General features: G+C 42.8%; 1 pseudogene; it reads right to left on the bottom strand.

The window, feature by feature from the left end:
- Positions 1–981: 981 nt before the first annotated feature.
- Positions 982–21805, bottom strand: LOC132818662 (methylsterol monooxygenase 1-like; annotated as a pseudogene).
- Between the last annotated feature and the right edge of the window lie 896 nt (positions 21806–22701).

Raw genomic sequence — 22701 nt, 5'->3', positions numbered from 1 at the left:
CCCATTTGCCGGCACTTGGCCCATATTCCTCTAAGCCCTTCCTATCCATATACCCATCCAGATGCCTTTTAAAATGTTGCAATTGTACCAGCCTCCACCAGTTCCTTTGACAGCTCATTCCATACACATCATCCTATGCAAGAAAAGTTGCCCCTTTGGTCCCTTTTAAATCTTTCCCCTCTCAACCTAAACCCGTGCCCTCTAGGTTCTGGACTCCTCCACCCTAGAAGAAAAGACCTTGTCTATTTTCATCTATCCATGCCCCTCATGATTTGATAAACTTCGATATGGTCATCCCTCAGCCCCTGACGCTCCAGGGAAAACAGCCCAGCCCATTCTGCCTCAATATATCTTTACCAAGAAATCAAATATAATAAATTGAAATCACCCAGAACATTGACAAAACCTAAAAGCATCTGCAAATTAATCCAGTTTTAAGGGGAGTTTTCTCATACCTACATGGCTGATTTTTAAGGATTATATACAAATCTGTGAAAGCTGGTGTCTGTATTCATCAGATTTATAAATGATAAGTCAAACTGGTCCAAAACAATACAACAGCTGATACAAGGATAGGCTTTACATCACATGATGCAGTATTATATAGTGGGAACACAATGCACACTGCTTAAGTTACTGAAAAGACAATTCAAATTTGCTGTTATAATATAAACATGTTGTTTTGGCGAATTTGTAAAATAATGATAGCCGGTCAAGGATGAAGAGGGGTCAGCTCCTTGGATTTCAGGAGGTGGAATTGCTTCTTCCAAATCTCAGACGTTTCTGAGTGACACAAGAGACTTAAACTGCGAGTGCAACACAGCTGATGAAAAATTCTAGCTCAGCCTAATAACCTCCCTTGTAGCAAGAGATGACCAGGGGATAATTAGCAGAAACCCAGGACAAATAAGTCAACATCTCTATCCTCAACTGAAAAGTTGGTGAAGGTTCGAGTTGTTGGGCTTCAGTTTATCTTATCTTCTAGTTTTTCTTTGCTGGTAAACTTTGCTGGTACGCGTGGAACTGGGAGTCTGTTCCAAAGATTTTATCCCAGTAGGTAAAGATTGAAGCATAATTTCCAATAAAGTTCATGTGATGAAAATCATGAAATCGAGCTCCAGCATAAAATGTAATCAGATGCAATGGATTCACAGGGATATCATAACCACTGGGGACAAGAAATGTGGTTAAAATGTCATTAACATATAAAAAGATATCAGTATTGCAAAACAAAAGCTATGAAATGGCCCGGATCTTGCAGTCAGCAGTAAATTGGCAAATTTCATCACTAACTGAATCAAGTAGTTGAACCTTGGCTTAATTATTAGGGACAACAGGAATTTGCTTTCTCAAGTTTGAAATGGCTCCAACAGCAAAGTTAATGCAGCAGCCTAGCAATGGTCCATTTTCAGTACAGCCAAATCCCCTTTGTGGCATTACAAGCTGGAGATAGGCCCCTTGAGGTATGCATTTGGGCTCAATGACAGGCAAATTAATTTCTTAATTGATGGTAGCAATATAACCCTGCTTAAAAGTTAAACCACACCAACGGCCACCAACCACCCCAGTGTCTCCAAATCACCTATACCGGGAACAGCTTGAGGGTGTGTGTATATGTGTGTGCGTCTCTCTATGTGAGAAAGATGGAGAACAAAGAGGGAGGTGTTGCTGCTAAGTGCTGATCAGGAAAGGTTCTGACCTGCTGGGAGCAATCCTAAAACAAATGTATGGTAAAAATTTATTGTAACCACTGGAGACATCAACCCAAACTCTTACCCGATTGGTCCGATAGCTGCAAAACTCTCAACATTCGCTGCTAACGGAAGAAGATCAAAGCCAATTGTTAATATTGAAAATTATTTAAAAATTGTTCATAATTTTGAAAAGAGAGCACATCACCTTTTTTTTTAAAAAAAAGGTAAATACATTTAACTAAAGATGAGAAAGATCATGAGAAAAACTTGGTAGTGCCAAATCTCCTAACAGCAATAGGTCAGCACCAATCCACATTGAGTGCAACAGCTGACAAAAATGTCTCATCACCACCCACCATCTGAAGGGAAATTAGGAAAAGGCACCAAAGACATTGCCCCCAAGTCACACTTGCCATGAAATTAGTTTAAAAAAAGGATTTTTCCATAGTTTCAAGGAATTGGGGGAACGTATTAACATAGATTGAGAATAGCGCACAATTAATTATCATAAAATGAATGAACAGGGCATTTTCAGGATGACAAGATGCAACTAGTGGACTACCACAAGTATTCATGTTGGGTCTTGGCTACTTACAATCCACATCTTAAGCAAGGTGACCGAGTATAATACACCGTTCTGCTACAATGAATGTTTCTCAATGCAAATTCACTGTAAGGCAATTGATGAACTGGGGACGCTGTTTCAAAAGCACAAAGTTTTAAAACATGTAATGTGATTACATCACCAACACTTTAAGCGTGGTTTCTAAACCATGATTTTTCTAGAATGCAGCCATCACATTATAGAAGAACTGACTGTATAGCCAAAAACAAAGAAAACCAAAGATCCACAGATGCTGGAAAATCAGAAACAAACAGAAATTGCTGGAAGACCGTAGCAGGCCTCCGAAAACATAGGAACATGGTGGCGTGTTGAAGTGTCAGGCAACTTGAAGTTCAGGTCATCTTTGCAGAAAATGGGGTTTTGCAAAGTGGCCATCCGGCCTGTGTTTGGTCTCCCAGTTTAGAGGTGACCACATCGCGAGTTGTGAATACATACTGTTTAAATAATAATTATCACTTCACTTGCACAGGGTGGCTGGGGCTTTGGAATGATAAAGAGGGAGGGGGTAAGTAGACAGACATTACACCTTCTGCAAAATGCTGTGATGGCCATGAGGTGGTGTTGGGAATGGAGAATGAAGGGCTTTTGCCCGAAATGTTGATTTTCCTACTCCTCGGATGCTGCCTGAACTGCTGTGCTTTTCCAGCACCACTCTAATCTAGAATCTGGGTTCCAGCATCTGCAGTCATTGATTTTACCTTGGGAATGGAGAAGTTCACCAGAACGTCCCAGAGGGAACGGTCCTTGTGGAACACTCAAGGAAGGAGAGAGGTAATGCATATCTAGTCATGACATCCTGCTGGAGGTGACAAATATGGCTGACAATCCTTTGTGTGTGGATGCTGGTGGGATGGTAACTGCCTGCCACTATCATTGTTGTAGGAGGGAAGCGAATGGGTGAGGGCAGAAATGCAGGAGATGGGCAAACATGGCTAAGGGCCCTGTTGACCACAGTTAATCCGTTGCATCTGTTCTGAGAATGCCATCTTCTTTAGGGGAAAGAGGCAAAAAAGTGACTGATGCTGGAATCTAAGGTAAACAAGCAGGAGGCTGGAAGAACACAGCAAGCCAGGCAGCAATGGGAGGTGAAGTGTAACGTTCGGAGTGTAACCCTTCAACGACTTCTGTAGGGGAGCCTCAGAAACATCCACCTTATTCCCCAACTAAGAATTCTCCATTAGCCCATTCACTCCCCCCCTCTGCAAACATGTCTTCAGCATAAGTACCACTTTTTCATCGCTGCTAACAGTTCTGAAGAGTCATCAGGCCCAAAACATAAACTGCTTTCTTCCCACAGATGCAGCCAGACCTGCTAAGCTTCTCCAGCAATTTCTGTTTTTGTTTTGATCAACTAACCCAGTCTCACCTCACAACATATTCAGGCCTAACTGTGGACATCAATAGTTTCCAGCAGGCGGAAAGTAACCCAAGCCCACAGCAGCATCACGTGGTTACAGAATATCATGATTCCAATGAAGAAGCCTGCTCCAAGGAGAATGGTCTCCAGTGGATGAGCATATTCAGCTTGCATGCCAAACGGGGACTAGAAGAAAACATTTCAATCGATACAGTTTGGTAAACTTACATTTTTTGTACAGATAGACAACCTTTTATCCGAAAAGCTCCAAAGTCCAAAGGTTTTTTGTGAAGTTTTTTTCCCCCATTAACAAGTTGCAACCAGTTAACCCAAATCCACACCCACTCAATGTGTGTCACTCCGATGTGACATGTGGGGGTGTGGCCCAGCACTGGCAGGCCTCAATTCTGTTTCAGGGCCTGTTGTACTCACAGTAAGTCTGTCTTTTGGGAAGTTTTTTAAAAATTTCACCAAACTGTCACTTATTCTGAAATTCGAGAAATTCTGAATTCCGAAAACCAGTTGGTCCCGAGCATTTCGGAGAAAGGATTGTGTACCTGTACTAAGGAAATGAGAAGAATCATTTGTCTCATGAACGCCATTCCACTCTGATATGCAATATCTAACTTTAAATCATCAAGGAAATGTTCTGCAACACCTTCTGACTCAAGGGCAGATCTTGCAAAGTTTTGCTCATCTATTTGTATATTTACCTCTGTCTAACAATTTGATTTCTGTACATAATGTGGCTTTTAATATCCCTGTATAAGTGTCCCTACCTCTACACCAGGAGAGGCACATTGAAGTCCCAGCCATGATGTGATCACCATGCATATGTATTAGAATACATCCAAACAGGACAATAAAAGAAATAAGTTTCACAAAATGTTTACTACTATAGTTGTATGTGCTTGGATAAGCACATATGTACAAACATGCACATAAATTGTCACAAAGTCTGATACATCTTGAAACATTTTTGCACATGCCTTGGTAATTTTGCATTGATAGGTCAAGTTAAATAATCTGAAGTCTAATTGTTTACATATATTACTCGATTGACAATGGAGTCAAATGTTATGGGAGTAGAGGGGGAAGCGGAGTGAAAGTTGGGTCAGCCATGATCTTATTGATTGGTGGAAAATGCTAAAATGGGCCACTCTTGCTTCTAATTCTTACGCTCTTTGCATCTTTTCTGCAAGTTAGGAAGATGCATGTAACTTCAGTGCAATTGTATGAAAGAAAACCTTGAAAAGTGAAGCTTCTTGATAATAAGTTCCACAGTAGCAATATCAGGATTAAATAAGGCAGCTCAGTTTCTTATACAGATGTAAGAACTGGCATTGTTACCAAAGACTCATTTTGACGTATGTTGGAAACTGACAAATTCATTACCACTAACCAATCAGTTTGGCAAAACTAATATCACTAGTGACATTAATAGTACCATACAGTTGGAAGCTAGAGAGAATGGTTATACCCCATGTAACAAAAGACTAGTATAGTTGCATTTTGAACCAAATGCAGAAGGAGTGTTTGGAAAAGACAATGAGCCACTTGGAAAAATTTTTGAGCTTTATAGTTAGAAAATTAACTTTTTCCACACAATTTGCAAAAACATAAGTCTTAAAAAAAATGGCTCACTAAATTCTCAAGGGCAACTAGCAATGATCAATAAAGACTGTATCAATGATAACCATTAATAGAAAGGAAATTTCTCAAATGCAATGAGATTTTTCTGTCTTGTCAAAGCTCCCAGTACCAAGGATTGAATTACATATTTTAAAACAGACAACACATTGACGTATTTGAGGAATTTAAAAAAGTTTGCCAAAGCATTGATGAACCAGCATCAATTCGTAAATCTTGCAAACTGAAGTCCAACATTTGAAATGGAGCAAGAAGTTGCGCAAATTCAAATTAGTAAAACCAAATTTTGGAAAAGGTCTCATTGCAGCCTTAGAGTTACAAGAAACATTCTGAATATTAAGAGGACAGTTTGCTCTCATATTTTGGTAAACTCTTCAAATCAAGCAGCATAGAATTGCAGAAAATAAAAACAGTATGCTTGGAACTAACTGAAAAATCATGATGCACCTTGTGAACATATCTATAGATTCTCCGGTGATGTAACAATCTGTGCAAGAAATAGTGCCAGGTACCCTCAACAAAGGCACTGTGCCAGCAGCACGTACCTGGAGATTCACAGAATATAGTTAGGAACATATTCTCCAGTCAATTTAAATGGATAGAGCCAAAGACAATAATCAAAAGTTTAGAAGAACTGTGTAAAAACAAATTGTAAGTAACAATTGATGATATGCCAAATACTGTGGTGTAAGGATAACCTCATATAATCCAAAACCAATCATTACAACTTGGAGACATGCAGTCAACATTAATGGTCCATTTGATTTCACATTTCAACACTTTTAAACATGTGAAAAATATGCAAGGATAATAGACAGTTCATATGTGCAAATCTCCAGATGAACATGTAAATGATAAATTAATTTCAATATGATTGGTACGTGCATAGGAAGGGTTTAGATGGATATGGACCAAATGCTGGCAAATGGAACTAAATCAGTTTAGGATATCTGGTTGGCACAGACAAGTTGGTCCGTGGGGTTTGTTTTTGTACTGTATAACTGACTCTATAAATTATTTTTAAATGTAATACAATACATAAGTGTTTCGCCTGAGTGAAACATAATTGTTTGGAATACAAGGTGACTAACTTCAGAAAATGGCCCTCATGCTGTACATTCGGTTGTACTGCAGCCCATTCTTCAAAAAAAAAACCCCTAAACTAACCTGAACAAAATCCATCTGTGATTTCACCACCTCTCACTCTTCTTAACTCTTTCAACAAATTTATTTTCAGAAGGTGTGACTGTGTCACAAAAAAGTAGAGTTTTTTTTAACAACTATTTCCAACAATCTGTCTTATTTCCACAAAAATTAAGATCCTCCCTAACCTTTTTTTCTGAGGTGTGTCAAAATACTAGGTTTACTTACAATTAGTCGCCATATTTTGCTCCCTAGTGGCACACTAATATCTGAGTCAGGAGGTGGTGATTCATGTTCCACACTAGATACCAGAGACAATAACACTGACATACAGCAGAACATATCATTGCACATACTGGCTTGCCAGATGGGAGATTAACTGGAGGGCCTAGCTACCTCTCTGTCAATCCAAAAAAATGTATGGCACCATTCAAAGTTGAGCTGGGCATTTCTTTCTAGTATCATGGCCAACATGTATCCATCAATCAATATGACTCAAACACAAAATCTTGGCATTATTTTCTTGCAGTTTCTGGTCCTAACTGTGTTAATCGGTTGCCACATTTTCCTATATTACAACAATTAATACAATTCAATATTCAATTAGCTGTAAAGCTCTTAGTCATAGAGATGTACAGCATGGAAACAGACCCTTCTGTCCAACTTGTCCATGTTGATCAGATATCCCAACCCAATCTAGTCCCACCTGCCAGCACCCGGCCCATATCCCTCCAATCCCTTCCTATTTATATACCCATCCAACTGCCTCAGGTCAGTATTCTAGTAAAATAGCAATTTTAACTACAAATAGAAATTGGACAATTAAAACAAACTGCCTCCCAAAGAGTACAGCAAGTACAATACTACTATCTTGGCATAGACTCCCAGGTGTAAGGGATGTTGAAGTACTCAGTGAAATAATAAGTGCCACAAATCATCGGTAACTGGATACAGAAACGATTGAAGAGTAACACTTTGTAACATTTCCATTGTTGTTCCCACATTTCTGGCTTGTCCTGGAATGGAAAGGAACAGATGTAGATGTGATTTAAATCTCAAAAGAATCTTACATGAAGAAAAACTTACATTAAAAAAAATTAAAACAATCTTTAATGATTGCTTACCTCTTGAACCTAATAGCAAAAAGGTTCTAATGCACAGTAGGTAACAAATAGCATCTGACAATGTAAACAGTACATAAAGCTTCCAGTACGACATTCACACATTTGAGTTATCATCCTCACCACAAAGTGTCCAAAGATATTGTTAATGGAGTTTACCGCAATTCGATGCCATATGTCTGATGTTATTACAACTGGTAACATGCAATCCACATTAATTGTTTATTTGATTTCACATTTCAACATTTTTAAACCTGTGAAAACTATGCAAGGGCAATAGACAGCCCATCTGTGCAGGTCTCCACAGCAAAATGTCACCAACACTTAACTGCCATATTCACAACTTCAGGAGTCAAGGAAGATGATATTAATAAGCATGCAGAATGGACATGTAAATGATAAATGAATTTCAATATGATGGGTAGATGCATAGGAAGGGTTTAGACGGATATGAACCAAATGCTAACAAATAGAACTAGATTAGTTTAGGATATCTAGTTGGCACAGACAGGTTGGTCGGTAGGGTTTGTTTCGGTACTGTATAACTCTGAGTCTATGAATCTGAGATGTCATAATTTTAGTAGTTAAGTAGGGTCACGCGTTCCTTGGAAAATTAAATGGCATTTTGGTGGGAAGCAGTGGGTAAAGGTGAAAGGATAGATAAGGAATTTAGGAGTACAATAAAAAATGAATAATAGCAGCATTACAGTTAACAAGACCACACATAACACAAACAAAACACTATCTAGAAAGGAATACCAGACCTAAAAATCAGAATAGTTAGATAAAACCAATTTGGAATCTCATCAAGAGTACTGTGCAAGATTCAGAATCCCAAATTACAGCAGGTATAAAATTACTGCAAAGTCTTTTATTGGTCAGAGTATTGAGTACAGGAGTTGGGAGGTCATGTTGTGGCTGTACAGGACATTGGTTAGGCCACTGTTAGAATATTGCCTGCAATTCTGGTCTCCTTCCTATCGGAAAAATGTTATGAAACTTGAAAAGGTTCAGAAAAGATTTACAAGGATGTTACCAGGTTTAGAGGATTTGAGCTACAGGGAGAGGCTGAACAGGCTGGGGCTGTTTTCCCTGGAGCATCAGAGGCTGAGGAGTGACCTTGTAGAGGTTTATAAAATTATGAGGGGCATGGATAGGATAAATAGACAAAGTCTTTTCCCTGGGGTCAGGGAGTCCAGAACTAGAGGGCATAGGTTTAGGGTGAGAGGGGAAAGATATAAAAGAGACCTAAGGGGCAATGTTTTCATGCAGAGGATGGTACGTGTATGGGATGAACTGCCAGAGGATGTGGTGGAGGCTGGTACAATTGCAACATTTAAGAGGCATTTGGATGGATATACGAATAGGAAGGGTTTGAAGGGATATGGGCCAGGCACTGGCAGGTGGGAGTAGATTGGGTTGGGATATCTGGTTGGCATGGACGGGTTGGACCAAAGGACCTGTTTCCATCTTGTACATCTCTATGACTCTATAACAGTAATGATTGCCACATTACTAGACTAGTAAACCAGAGAGTTGAACTAATAACCCAGAAACCCAAGTTTAAATTCTACCCTGGAAACTGGGGAATTTAAATTCAGCTATTCAAATAAAATCTTGAAATTTAAAAAAAACTGGAATCAGTAATGATGACCAAATGATTGGATTGTCATAAGAACCCAATTGCTTCAACAAAGTGCTTTCCAGGAGAAAATCTGGCTCTTTTGCTCAATCACGCCAAGTGCATCATGGGCTTTCCATCCCACTATTTGCAGCTGCGCCATTTGCCTCCCAGGCTTTGCAATTCCTTTCTTAAGGACCTCTTCATTTCAAATTTTCTTCTGTGACGAAATTTTTAAATTACCTTTCTTAATATCACAAGAAAAATATATGTAGTTACTGGTGAGTATAGAACTTAATTTTGACTGAAAAAAAATCAACTTGTCAAATCTTTGTTTTCCATTTGTCAGAACGCTCGGAAACAGGAAAAGGTGCGGTTTAGTTGGCAAGTGGTCTTTGATTGAGATGCTACAGTGGTGAGGAACACTGTGTGCATCAGTAAATGACCAATGTTTGTTTGCATTTAAACAAGGCATTTGATTCTGCTTGGTCAAACAATGTTGGCAGATGCTGGAAACCAGAGTTTAGATCAGAGTGGTGCTGGAAAAGCACAACAAGTCAGACAGCATCCGAGGAGCAGGAAAATCAATGTTTCGGGTAAAAGCCCTTCATCAGGAATAGAGGCAGGGTGCCTGCAGAGTGGAGAGGTAAATGGGAGGTGGGGGGGCGGGGGGGGAAAGAGGTGCTGGGGAGAAAGTAGCAAAGAGTACAATAGGTGAAATGGGGGAGGGGATGGAGGTGATAGGTCAGAGGGGAGGGTGGAGCGGATAGCTGGGAAGGGAAATTGTCCTCATGACCTGTCCTACTTGACAGTGCTGAGCTGGAAGGTTGGAACTGGGGTGAGGTGGTGGGAGGGGAAATGAGGTCAAGCAATGTGTTATTTCTGTTTGTAAAGAAAACCACATTGAACATAATATAGAACTTGCATATCAATAGCAATGATGCACTCATTAAATCATTTGACATTGCTAGTCTATTCACCAGCTTACCTTTCAAGGAATTTGTACTGTAATGTCACACCATAGCTAATTAGGCTAGCCATGACTTTGTGAATAAGCATCCATCGAACTTAGAACAGTTGAGTTCAGTTTTAATGACACCCATATGCCCAGATAGATAGTGCTTTCATGGTGGGATCCTACCCAGGCCAGCTCTTGCAACATTGCTAGGTTCCATAAGAAATGTATCCTTGCTGGAATGACACCTAACCGCCTAGTTCTTGCATATTTCTGGCATCCAATAATATGCTAGCCATATTTTAACCGCAACCGCTTTGAGACTTTCCTTTCACATTTTCAACTGTTGTCTACTGCAAGTCTACACTCACTAGTCAACATACCCATTGGGATGCCTACAGAGCCAAGTGTTCTAAAACTGGCCTTGTTGGCAACCTGGTAAGTAAGCTGTGATTCATGTGCAAACTGGTCTCTGAAATAAGGTACATGAAGGCCATCCTGTAAGAAAATAACTATCACAGTATGTTGTGAAACGCTCGAACAAGTCAAGGCCACCACTTCAAAAGTGCCCAGTGTACTTACAATTACCCTGGAGGTATCTCAAAAGGGTTGTACAATAAAACAGAGCAGTACACACAGTACAGGCCCTTCAGCCCACAATGTTGTGTCAAGCATTTATCTTAATCTACGATCAACCTAACCTACATAACCCTCAATTTATTGCCGACATGTGCTTGTCCAGCAGTCGCTTAAATGTCCCTAATGTCTCTCACTTTACGACCACTACTGGCAGCGCATTCCACTCACCCACCACACTCTGCATAAAGAACCCACCTCTGACATCTCCCTTATATTTCCTCCAATCACCTTAAAATTATGACCCTTTGTGACAGCCATTTCTGCCCTGGGGAAAGTCTGTGGCTATCTACTCTCTATCGATGTCTCTCACTACCATGTACACCTCTATCAAGTCATCTCTTTTCCTTCTTCTCTCCAGTGTGAAAAGCCTGAGCTCACTCAACCTCTCTTCATAAGGCAAGCCCTCCAATCCAAGCAGCACCCTGGTAAATCGCCTCTGCACCTTCTCTAAAGTATCTATATCCTTCCTGTAATAAGGCCACCAGAACTGGACACACTGTTCCAAGTGCAGTCTAACCACGGTTTGTAAAGCTGCAGCAAAATGTCATGGCTATTAAACTCATTCCCCCTGTTAATGAAAGCCAAAACACCATATGCCTTCTTAACAACCCTACCAACTTGGGTGGCAACTTTGAGGGATCTATGGACGTGGATCCCACTGTTCCTCCACACTGCCAAGAATCCTGCCTTTAACCCTGCATTCAGTATTCAAGTTTGACCTTCCAAATTGAATCACTTCATATTTATCCAGGTTGAATTCCAACCACTTCTCAGTCCAGCTCTGCATCCTATCAATGTCCTGTTGGAGCCTGCAACAGCCCTCAACACTATCTACAACAATAGGTGAAGCTAGCTGTTTCACACTATTATGCAGAGGCCACAATTGGTCCTCATCGCTAACAAGATGCTGCAGTCAACACAAATAGGCATTCTGTCTATCACAGAAATGCAGTATATGAATTTCACTGCCATACTTAGAACATAGAACATAGAACAATACAGCACAGAACAGGCCCTTCAGCCCACGATGTTGTGCCGAACATCTATCCTAGATTAAGCACCCATCCATGTACCTACCCAATTGCCGCTTAAAGGTCGCCAATGATTCTGACTCTACCACTGCCACGGGCAGCGCATTCCATGCCCCCACCACTCTCTGGGTAAAGAACCCACCCCTGACATCTCCCCTATACCTTCCACCCTTCACCTTAAATTTATGTCCCCTTGTAACACTCTGTTGTACCCGGGGAAAAAGTTTGACTGTCTACTCTATATATTCCTCTGATCATCTTATAAACCTCTATCAAGTCACCCCTCATCCTTCGCCGTTCCAACGAGAAAAGGCCGAGAACTCTCAACCTATCCTCGTACGACCTATTCTCCATTCCAGGCAACATCCTGGTAAATCTTCTCTGCACCCTCTCCAAAGCTTCCACATCTTTCCTAAAGTGAGGCGACCAGAACTGCACACAGTACTCCAAAGGAGGCCTAACCAAAGTCCTGTACAGCTGCAACATCACTTCACGACTCTTGAATTCAATCCCTCTGCTAATGAACGCTAATACACCATAGGCCTTCTTACAAGCTCTATCCACCTGAGTGGCAACTTTCAAAGATCTATGTACATAGACCCCAAGATCCCTCTGTTCCTCCACCTGACTAAGAACCCTACCGTTAACCCTGTATTCCGCATTCTTATTTGTTCTTCCAAAATGGACAATCTCACACTTGGCAGGGTTGAACTCCAACTGCCACTCCTCAGCCCAGCTCTGCATCATATCTAAGTCCCTTTGCAGCCGACAACAGCCCTCCTCACTGGCCACAACTCCACCAATCTTCGTATCATCTGCAAATTTACTGACCCACCCTTCGACTCCCTCATCCAAGTCATTAATAAAAATTACAAACAGCAGAGGACCCAGAACTGATCCCTGCAGAACTCCACTCATAACTGGGCTCCAGGCTGAATATTTACCATCTACCACCACTCTCTGACTTCGACCGGTTAGCCAGTTTTCTATCCAGTTGGCCAAATTTCCCTCTATCCCATCCCTCCTGACTTTCCACATAAGCCTACCATGGGGAACCTTATCAAATGCCTTACTAAAATCCATGTACACTACATCCACTGCTCTACCCTCATCCACATGCTTGGTCACCTCCTCAAAGAATTCAATAAGACTTGTAAGGCAAGACCTACCCTTCACAAATCCATGCTGGCTCTCCCTAATCAAGCTGTGTCTTTCCAGATACTCATAAATCCAATCCCTCAGTACCCTTTCCATTACTTTGCCTACCACAGAAGTAAGACTAACTGGCCTGTAATTCCCGGGGTTATCCCTATTCCCTTTTTTGAACAGGGGCACAACATTCGCTACTCTCCAGTCCCCTGGTACCACCCCCGTTGACAGTGAAGATGAAAAGATCATTGCCAACGGTACTGCAATTTCCTCTCTTGCTTCCCACATAATCCTAGGATATATCCCGTCAGGCCCGGGGGACTTGTCTATCCTCAAGTTGCTCAAAATGTCCAACACATCTTCCTTCCTAACAAGTATCTCTTCTAGCTTACCAGTCCATTTCACACTCTCCTCTTCAACAATACGGTCCCTCTCGTTCGTAAATACTGAAGAAAAGTACTCATTCAAGACCTCTCCTATCTCTTCCGACTCAGTACACAATCTCCCACTACTGTCCTTGATCGGACCTATCCTCGTTTTCGTCATTCTCATGTTTCTCACATACGCATAAAATGCCCTGGGGTTATCCTTGATCCTATCCGCCAAGGATTTTTCATGCCCTCTCTTAGCTCTCCTAATCCCTTTCTTCAGGTCCCTTCTGGCTATCCTGTATCCCTCCACTGCTCTGTCTGAACCCTGTTTCCTCAACCTTATGTAAGCCTCCTTCTTCCTCTTTACTAGACATTCGACCTCCCTCGTCAACCAAGGCTCCCTCACACGACCATTTCTTTCCTGCCTGATAGGTACGTACGTATCAAGGACACGTCGTATCTGTTCCTTGAAAAAGTTCCACATTTCCACCACATCCTTCCCTGACAGCCTATGCTCCCAACTTATGCTCCTCAAATCCTGTCTTACAGCAACGTAATTTCCCTTCCCCCAATTGTAAAGTCTACCCTGTTGTGTGCACCTATCTCTCTCCATAACCAAGGTGAAAGTCACAGAATTGTGGTCACCATCACCAAAATGTTCACCCACTAACAAGCCCATCACTTGTCCCGGTTCATTACCAAGTACCAAATCCAATATGGCCTCCCCTCTGGTTGGACAATCTACATACGGAGTTAGAAAAGCTTCCTGGACACACTGCACAAACACCGCCCCATCCAATCTACTTGATCTAAAGAGCTTCCAATCAATACTTGGGAAGTTGAAGTCGCCCATGATTACGACCCTGTGGCTTCTGCACCTTTCCAAAATCTGTTTCCCAATCTGTTTCTCCACATCTCTGCTGCTGTTGGGGAGCCAACAATGTGACTGCACCTTTCCTATTTCTGACTTCAGCCCATACTACCTCCAAAGGCAGATCCCCCTTGAACTGCCTTTCTGCAGCCATTATACCATTTCTAATTAGCAATGCCACCCCCCCTCCTTTTTTACCACCCTCCCTAATCTTACTGAAACATCTGTAACCAGGAACCTCCAACAACCATTCCTGTCCCTCATCTATCCACGTTTCCGTGATGGCCACAACATCGTAGTCCCAGGTACCGATCCACGCCTTAAGTTCACCCACCTTATTTCTGATACTCCTTGCGTTGAGGTATACTCACTTGAGCCCATCTCTGTGTCCGCAAGTATTCCCTGTCAGTGCTACTTTCTCCACAGCCTCCCTACATTCTTGGACATCCTGACAAACAGCTAGCTTACTTGCTGGACTACAAGTCCGGATCCCATTCCCCCTGCCAAATTAGTTTAAACCCCCCCGAAGAGTGCTAGCAAACCTACCCCCCAGGATATTGGTGCCATTCTGGTTCAGGTGCAACCCGTCCTGTTTGTACAGGTCCCACCTTCCCCAGAATGCAGTCCAATTGTCCAAATACCTGAAGACCTCCCTCCTACACCATCCTTGCAGCCACGTGTTCAACTGCACTCTCTCCCTATTCCTTGCCTCACTGTCACGTGGCACTGGCAACAACCCAGAGATGACTACTCTGTCTGTCCTAGCTTTTAGCTTCCAGCCTAACTCCCCGAGCTCTTGAATGACCTCCCCACCCCTCTTCCTACCTATGTCGTTGGTGCCAATGTGTACCACAACTTCTGGCTGGACACCCTCCCCCTTAAGGATTCTGAAGACACGGTCCGAGACGTCTCGGACCCTGGCACCCGGGAGGCAACAAACCATCCGAGAGTCTTGCCCATGTCCACAGAACCGCCTGTCCGTCCCTCTAACTAGAGAGTCTCCTATAACTAGCGCTCTCCTCCTCTCCCCCTTTCCCTTCTGAGTCTCAGAGCCAGACCTCACGCCACCGACCCGGTCACTGCAGCTTACACCTGCAAGGCTGTCCCCCCCAACAGTTTCCAAAGCTGTATACTTATTGTTTAGGTGAACGACCACAGGGGATCCCTGCACTGTCTGCTTCTTCCCCTTCCCACCTCTAACTGTTACCCAGCTACCTCTGTTCTCTGGCGTAACTATGTCCCTGTAGCTTCTATCAATCACCCTCTCAGCCTCTCGAATAATCCTCAGTTCATCCAAGTCCAGTTCCAGTTCCCTAACTCGTTCGGTGAGGAGCAGGATCTGACTGCATTTCCTGCAGACGAAGTCGGCAGGAGTATCGGTGGTCACCCCTACCTCAAACATCCTGCAGGAGGAACATTCCACTGCCTGCGCTGCCATGACTGTACACTTTGTCTCCAAAAACAAGAACACTGAGTCAATAACACTGAGTCGCTTACCTGTGGACTTTAAAGTTAGGTTAGAAGAGGAGGATGGGAGGGAGGCCCTATGAAGTAGGGCCTGGGGTCTAGAACACACCCACTCAAATACCAATCACTTACCTTCCCGACCAGCTCTGCGCTCCAACCTCACTTCCGCCCAGCTCGCGCCGCTCTCTGCGGTGAAAAGACCGTTGGCGTCGAGGTAAGTTCTTTAAATACTAATCACTTACCTTCCCGACCAGCTTATTTATTTATATACTTGATTTATAAAGCTATATAGCAGATATGCACTGTGGATTTGATTTAATAAAGATTAGATTAGATTACTTACAGTATGGAAACAGGCCCTTTGGCCCAACAAGTCCACACCGACCCGCCAAAGCACAACCCACCCAGACCCATTCCCTTACATTTACCCCTTCACCTAACACTACGGGCAATTCAGCATGGCCAATTCACCTGACCTGCATGTTTTTGGGCTGTGGGAGGAAACCGGAGCACCCGGAGGAAACCCACGCAGACACAGGGAGAATGTGCAAACTCCACACAGTCAGTCAGTCACCTGAGGCATGAATTGAACCCATGCTCTGGCACTGAGGCAGCAGTGCTAACCACTGTGCCACCCACTAAATGTCCTGAAGACTTGATACGTAAGCACAGTTATTTTATTGCAAAATGAAACATATATTAGAAATTACATTCTTCAGAACTTGGGATTCATGAAAATTATTCTCTTTCAAAAACATATACAAATTACATCAGGAAGCTATTCCAAAGTCATATACACAAAGGAAGACAAAGAGTTAACCACTGCTTGCTGATCTAGAGCCTGCATCGTCACAAATTGTATTGATCTGTGTTGTTCAGACCTACCTGGCAGAATATTACAGTCATTTCATCATAAAATGAGATCAAAATGAGCCGACCAAAATTGAAGATAGGTATGTGACAAGGGATGGTATAAATAATCAGCTTGGATTTGGGTCCAGGGCCTATGATTTGCAGATGGATACAGGAAGTGAGTGGAACCTAATCAGCCAGGTCAGATCCTATATTGTTGACAGAATAGGAATTATACCACAGTCCAGTAAGACCTGTATCTGAGTCCCACCTGTTCCAAAAGATGTGTCAGGTTGGTTTGAGTGAGGCCAAACAGAAACCGGAGAAACACCACCTTATTTTTCACCAGGGAAGTTTACAGCCAAATGGCCTCAACATAGACTATACCAGCTTCCAAATCCCTCATTCTCCAGCCTTATCCCGTGTTGAGCTCCACCCATCCTCCTCACCTCTCTGCCCTATCCTAACCTGTCCATCTTCCTACTCACCTATCCATTCCACCTTTCCCACTGACCAATCACAATAACCCCTTACCAGCATCCCATCCACCCTTCCCTCAGACCTACCCCCTCCATCTATACATCAGGGCTCCCTCCCCAGTCCATTTGGCTTGAAACATTGATTTTCCTGCTCCTCCGATGCTGTCTGACCTGCTGTGCTTTTCTAGCTCCACATCTATTGAGTCTGACTTCCAGCATTTGCAGTACTTACTGTCTCCAGGTTGGTTTAAAAATACCTATCTCTGAACACATGGATTAGAAAATATCTACTGAAGGCAGTGAGGCTCTTGTGGCACTGCGATAGCATTTGTAACTTTGGGCCAGGTTTGCCAGAGATGTGTAATCTATAAAAATGAAAAACAGCAGTAGACCACTAGTAACTGAACTTCAGAATGAATATTTCCCATCAATAACCACCTTCTGTCTTCTTTCAGCTAGCCAATTTCTGAGCCAAACCGCTAAATCACCTTCAATCCCATGCCTCTGTATTTTGTGCAACAGCCTACCACGGAAAACCTTATCAAGCACCTTACTGAAATCCATATACCCCACAATCACTTCACCCTCAACCACATGTTTGGTCATCATCTCAAAGTCAAAAAGGTTTATGAGGCACAACCTGCCCTTTACAAAACTGTGTTGACTATCCCTAATCAACTTATTCCTCTCTAGATGATTATCTCTCATAAGCTTTTCCAACACTTCACCCACAACCAAACTAAGGCTCACTGGTCTGTAATTACCAGGGTTGTCTCTACTCCCCTTCTGGAACAAGGGGACAACTTTTGCCATCCTCCAGTCTTCCAGCACTATTCCTGTAGACAATGATGACATAAAGATCAAAGCCAAAGGCTCTACAATCTCCTCCCAAGCTTCCCAGAGAATCCTATGGGACTTATCTATTTTCACAATTTCCAGAATTGGTAACACCACTTCCTTGCGAACATAGAACATAGAACATAGAAAGATACAGCGCAGTACAGGCCCTTCGGCCCTCGATGTTGCGCCGACCGAATCCTACCTAACCTACACTAGCCCAATAACTTCCAAATGCCTATCCAATGCCCGCTTAAATGACCATAAAGAAGGAGAGTTCACCACTGCTACTGGCAGGGCATTCCATGAACTCACAACCCGCTGTGTAAAGAATCTACCCCTGACATCTGTCCTATACCTACCACCCCTTAATTTAAAGCTGTGTCCCCTAGTAACACCTGACTCCATTAGCGGTAAAAGGTTCTCAGTGTCGACCCTATCTAAACCCCTAATCATCTTATACACCTCTATCAAATCTCCCCTAAACCTCCTTTTCTTCAATGAGAACAGCCCCAAGTGCCTCAGCCTTTCCTCATAAGATTTTCCTACCATTCCAGGCAACATCCTGGTAAACCTCCTCTGCACTCGTTCCAATGCCTCCACATCCTTCCTATAGTATGGCGACCAAAACTGCACACAATACTCCAGATGAGGCCGCACCAGAGTCTTATACAGTTGCAACATGACCTCAGGACTCCGGAACTCAATTTCCTCTACCAATAAAGCCCAGTACACCATATGCCTTCCTCACAGCACTATTTACCTGGGTGGCAACTTTCAGAGATCTGTGTACATAGACACCAAGATCCCTCTGCTCATCCACACTACCAAGTAGCCTACCATTAGCCCAGTAATCCATCATCTTGTTACTCCTACCAAAGTGAATGACTTCACACTTAGCTACATTGAATTCCATTTGCCACCTTTCTGCCCAGCTCTGCAACTTATCTATATCCCGCTGTAACCTACCACTTCCTTCCTCACTATCCACAACTCCACCGACTTTTGAGTCATCCGCAAACTTGCTTACCCAGCTTTCAAGCCCCTCCTCTAGATCATTTATAAAGATAACAAAAAGCAATGGTCCCAAAACAGATCCTTGTGGTACACCGCTAGTAACTGCACTCCAAGATGAACTTAGTCCATCAACTACTACCCTCTGTCTCCTTCCAGCCAGCCAATTCCTAATCCAAACCTCTAATGTATCCTCAATGCCATACCTCCGTAGTTTTAGCATTAGCCTACCATGGGGAACCTTATCGAACGCCTTACTAAAATCCATATACACAACATCTACTGCTGTACCCTCGTCCACTTCCTTAGTCACCTTCTCAAAGAACTCAATAAAGGTTTGTGAGGCACGACCTGCCCTTCACAAAACCATGCTGGCTATCCTTGATCACGTTATTCCTATAACATCAATCCCATCTAGTCTAGTAGCCTGTACCTCAGTATCCTCCTCAACAACATTGCCTTTTTCCAGTAAGAATAGTGATGAAAAATATTCATTTAGCACTTCCCCCATCTCCTCAGACTCCATGCACAATTTCCCACTACTATTCTTGATTGGCCCTAATCTTTCTCTAATTACTCTTTTTTTCCCTGATGTACTTACAGAAAGCTTTAGGGTTTTCCTTGATCCTACCTGCTAACAACTTCTCATGTCCCCTCCTGGCTGCTCTTAGCGTTCTCTTTAGGTCTTTCCGGGCTGACATGTAACTCTCAGATATCCTAACTGAGCCTTCACATTTCATCCTAACAAGCCTTCTTCTCCCTCTTGATAAGAAATTCAACTTCTTTAGTAAACTGTGGCTCCCTTGCTCAACCACTTCCTCCATGCCTGACAGATAGATACTTATCAAGGACATGCAGTCTCTGTTCCTTGAATAAACTCCACATTTCAATTGTGCCCATCCCCTGCAGTTTCCTTCCCCATCCTATGCACTCTAACTCTTGTCTAATAACATCATAGTTGCCTTTCCCCCAGCAATAACTCTTGTCCTGCATTAAAATCCTATCCCTTTCATCACTAAAGAAAACATAACCAAATTGTGGTCACTATCAGCAAAGTTCTCACCTACCTCCAAATCTAACACCTGGCTGAGTACAAAATCTAATGTGGCCTCGTCCCTTATTGGCCTGTTTACACGCTATGTCAGGAAAAAAATCCTGCATATATTGGATAAAAACACACCCAACTAAAATATACAGTTTCCAGCCAAAAACTCACCCTCTAATTGCAGCCAGTTTTTCTTGATGAGAAAAATTACTCTGAATTCATAATCATGCAGCCAAAATCTTATAATTTTCAATGTGTGTGATGGTTTATAGGAGACAACGTGCATAACACAAATTACATCACATCAGTATCTTCCCAGTAGCATAAAAACAACAAGCAGTAGAAATGTATAGAGTCATAGAGATGTACAGCATGGAAACAGACCCTTCGGTCCAACCCGGGCATGCCGACCAGATATCCCAACCCAATCGAGTCCCACCTGCCAGCACCCGGCCCATATCCCTCCAAACCCTTCCTATTCATATACCCATCCAAATGCCTCTTAAATGTCACAATTGTACCAGCCTCCACCACATCCTCTGGCAGCTCATTCCATACACGTACCACCCTCTGCGTGAAAAGGTTGCCCCTCAGGTCTCTTTTATATCTTTCCCCTCTCACCCTAAACCTATGCCCCCTAGTTCTGGACTCCCCGACCCCAGGGAAAAAAACTTTGTCTATTTATCCTATCCATGCTCCTCAATTTTGTAAACCTCTACAAGATCACCCCTCAGCCTCCAACGCTCCAGGGAAAACAGCCCCAGACTGTTCAGCCTCTCCCTGTAGCTCAAATCCTCTAAACCTGGCAACATCCTTGTAAATCTTTTCTGAACCCTTTCAAGTTTCACAACATCTTTCCAATAGGAAGGTGACCAGAATTGCAGGCAATATTCCAACAGTGGTCTAACCAATGTCCTGTACAGCCACAACATGACCTCCCAACTCCTGTGTTCAATACTCTGACCAATAAAGGAAAGCATACTAAACGGCTTCTTCACTATCCTATCTACCTGCAACTCCACTTTCAAGGAGCTATGAACGTGCACTTCAAGGTCTCTTTGTTCAGCAACACTCCCTAGGACCGTACCATTAAGTGTACAAGTCCTGCTAAGAGTTGCTTTCCCAAAATGCAGCACCTCGCATTTATCTGAGTTAAACTCCATCTGCCACTTCTCCGCCCATTGGCCCATCTGGTCAAGATCCTGTTGTAATCTGAGGTAACCCTCTTCGCTGTCCACTACACCTCCAATTTTGGTGTCATCTGCAAACTTACTAACTGTACCTCTTCTATCCACATCCAAATCATTTATATAAGTGTCAAAAAGTAGAGGGCCCAACACCGATCCTTGTGGCACTCCACTGGTCACAGGCCTCCAGTCTGAAAAATAACCCCCCACCACCACCCTCTGTCTTCTACCTTTCAGCCAGTTCTGTATCCAAATGGCTAGGTCTCCCTGTATTTCACACAAAAAAAAACAATCACATGTCTTTTTCTCATAATTATATTATTGATTTGCTTTCGATTAGAATTTCCTTCCAAGGGAATAAATATTACAAGGCCAATTTTCTTTAAAAGGAGTGAAAGAGCGCAGTGTTGTGCAACAACAGAAACATCATAGTCCAGTCTGCTACCGCCCCCGAACCCTTTCACCTACCTGCTGGATTTTATATTTCTGCATGTAAGGTATGCATTGAAAGATGAACCCGGGCAGACAGAAAAAAGAAGTAGGCGAGTTCGTGAACAAGTAGCGAGCCCCATGTTGCAATCTGAAACTTGGTGTAATTATTCAGCATATAGTCCCCGAAGCGGGTTCGCAAGAAACAGAGTGCACAGCCAGGTAGGCTGAGCTCAGGTTAGCTCCAGCTGTGATATTCATCACTGCAGGCGCTGGACCGCGAGTAGGAAGTGTTCCCAGAGCGCGTGCCCCACCGCTCAGCTGTTCCATGCCATCAGCTGTTACCACACACTCCGCCGCCCATTGGCCGCCTGCGGAACTTCTCAAGGCAACACAAGCCGTTGATTGGTCGAGCGGGTGGATCAAAGCCGCGAGACGGCAGGCCGTAGCCAATAGCAGAAGGCGAGCAGCGCTCATATCGGAACTGGTCAATAGGAGGCCATTGAAATCCTTCCTTCCATTCCAGTAGGTAATTTCATCTTAGCTTGATCGACCTGCTTTGCTAACATATCCTTTCATACTGTTGTCGAAGTACTGCAAAAGTTAATTAAACAATATATAATTTCAGTTACATCACACTGTAAACTTTTGCTGTAAATTCTGTGTCTTACAATCTTATTCTTCAAAATCACCTGACAAAGGAGCAGCGCTCTGAAAACTAGCACTTGCAAATAAAACCTGTTGGACTATAACCTGGTTTGGTGTGATTTTTCACTAATTAAACAAAGATCGAGTACTCCAACAAAAACGTAAAGAACTGCAGATGCTGTAAATCAGAAACAAAAACAGAAGTTGCTGGAAAAGCATCTGCGAAGAGAAATCAAAGTTCACATTTCAAATATCGAATACTTCCTGTGGAAGGCAGACCCTTCGGTGGACAAACACACTTTATTGAAGAAACTCAACAGGTCCTGTAGCATTTTTACAGAAAACAATTAACTTTGAGTCTTGTTACCCTTTACTGTTTTCTAACTTGTTCCTTGACTGAAAATCAGAGCTGGAAAATCGTTATGGCTCTTGCCTACTTCCCATCCTGAACTCCCCCAGCACTGCAGAGAAAAAAAGATTCTATCCTTCAATTCCTTTCTAAAATCTAAAGATTCA

This window comes from Hemiscyllium ocellatum, chromosome 1 (assembly GCF_020745735.1).
Source record: "Hemiscyllium ocellatum isolate sHemOce1 chromosome 1, sHemOce1.pat.X.cur, whole genome shotgun sequence".
Classification (NCBI taxonomy): Eukaryota; Metazoa; Chordata; class Chondrichthyes; order Orectolobiformes; family Hemiscylliidae; genus Hemiscyllium; species Hemiscyllium ocellatum.
This window is presented reverse-complemented; position numbering and strand designations above follow the sequence as displayed.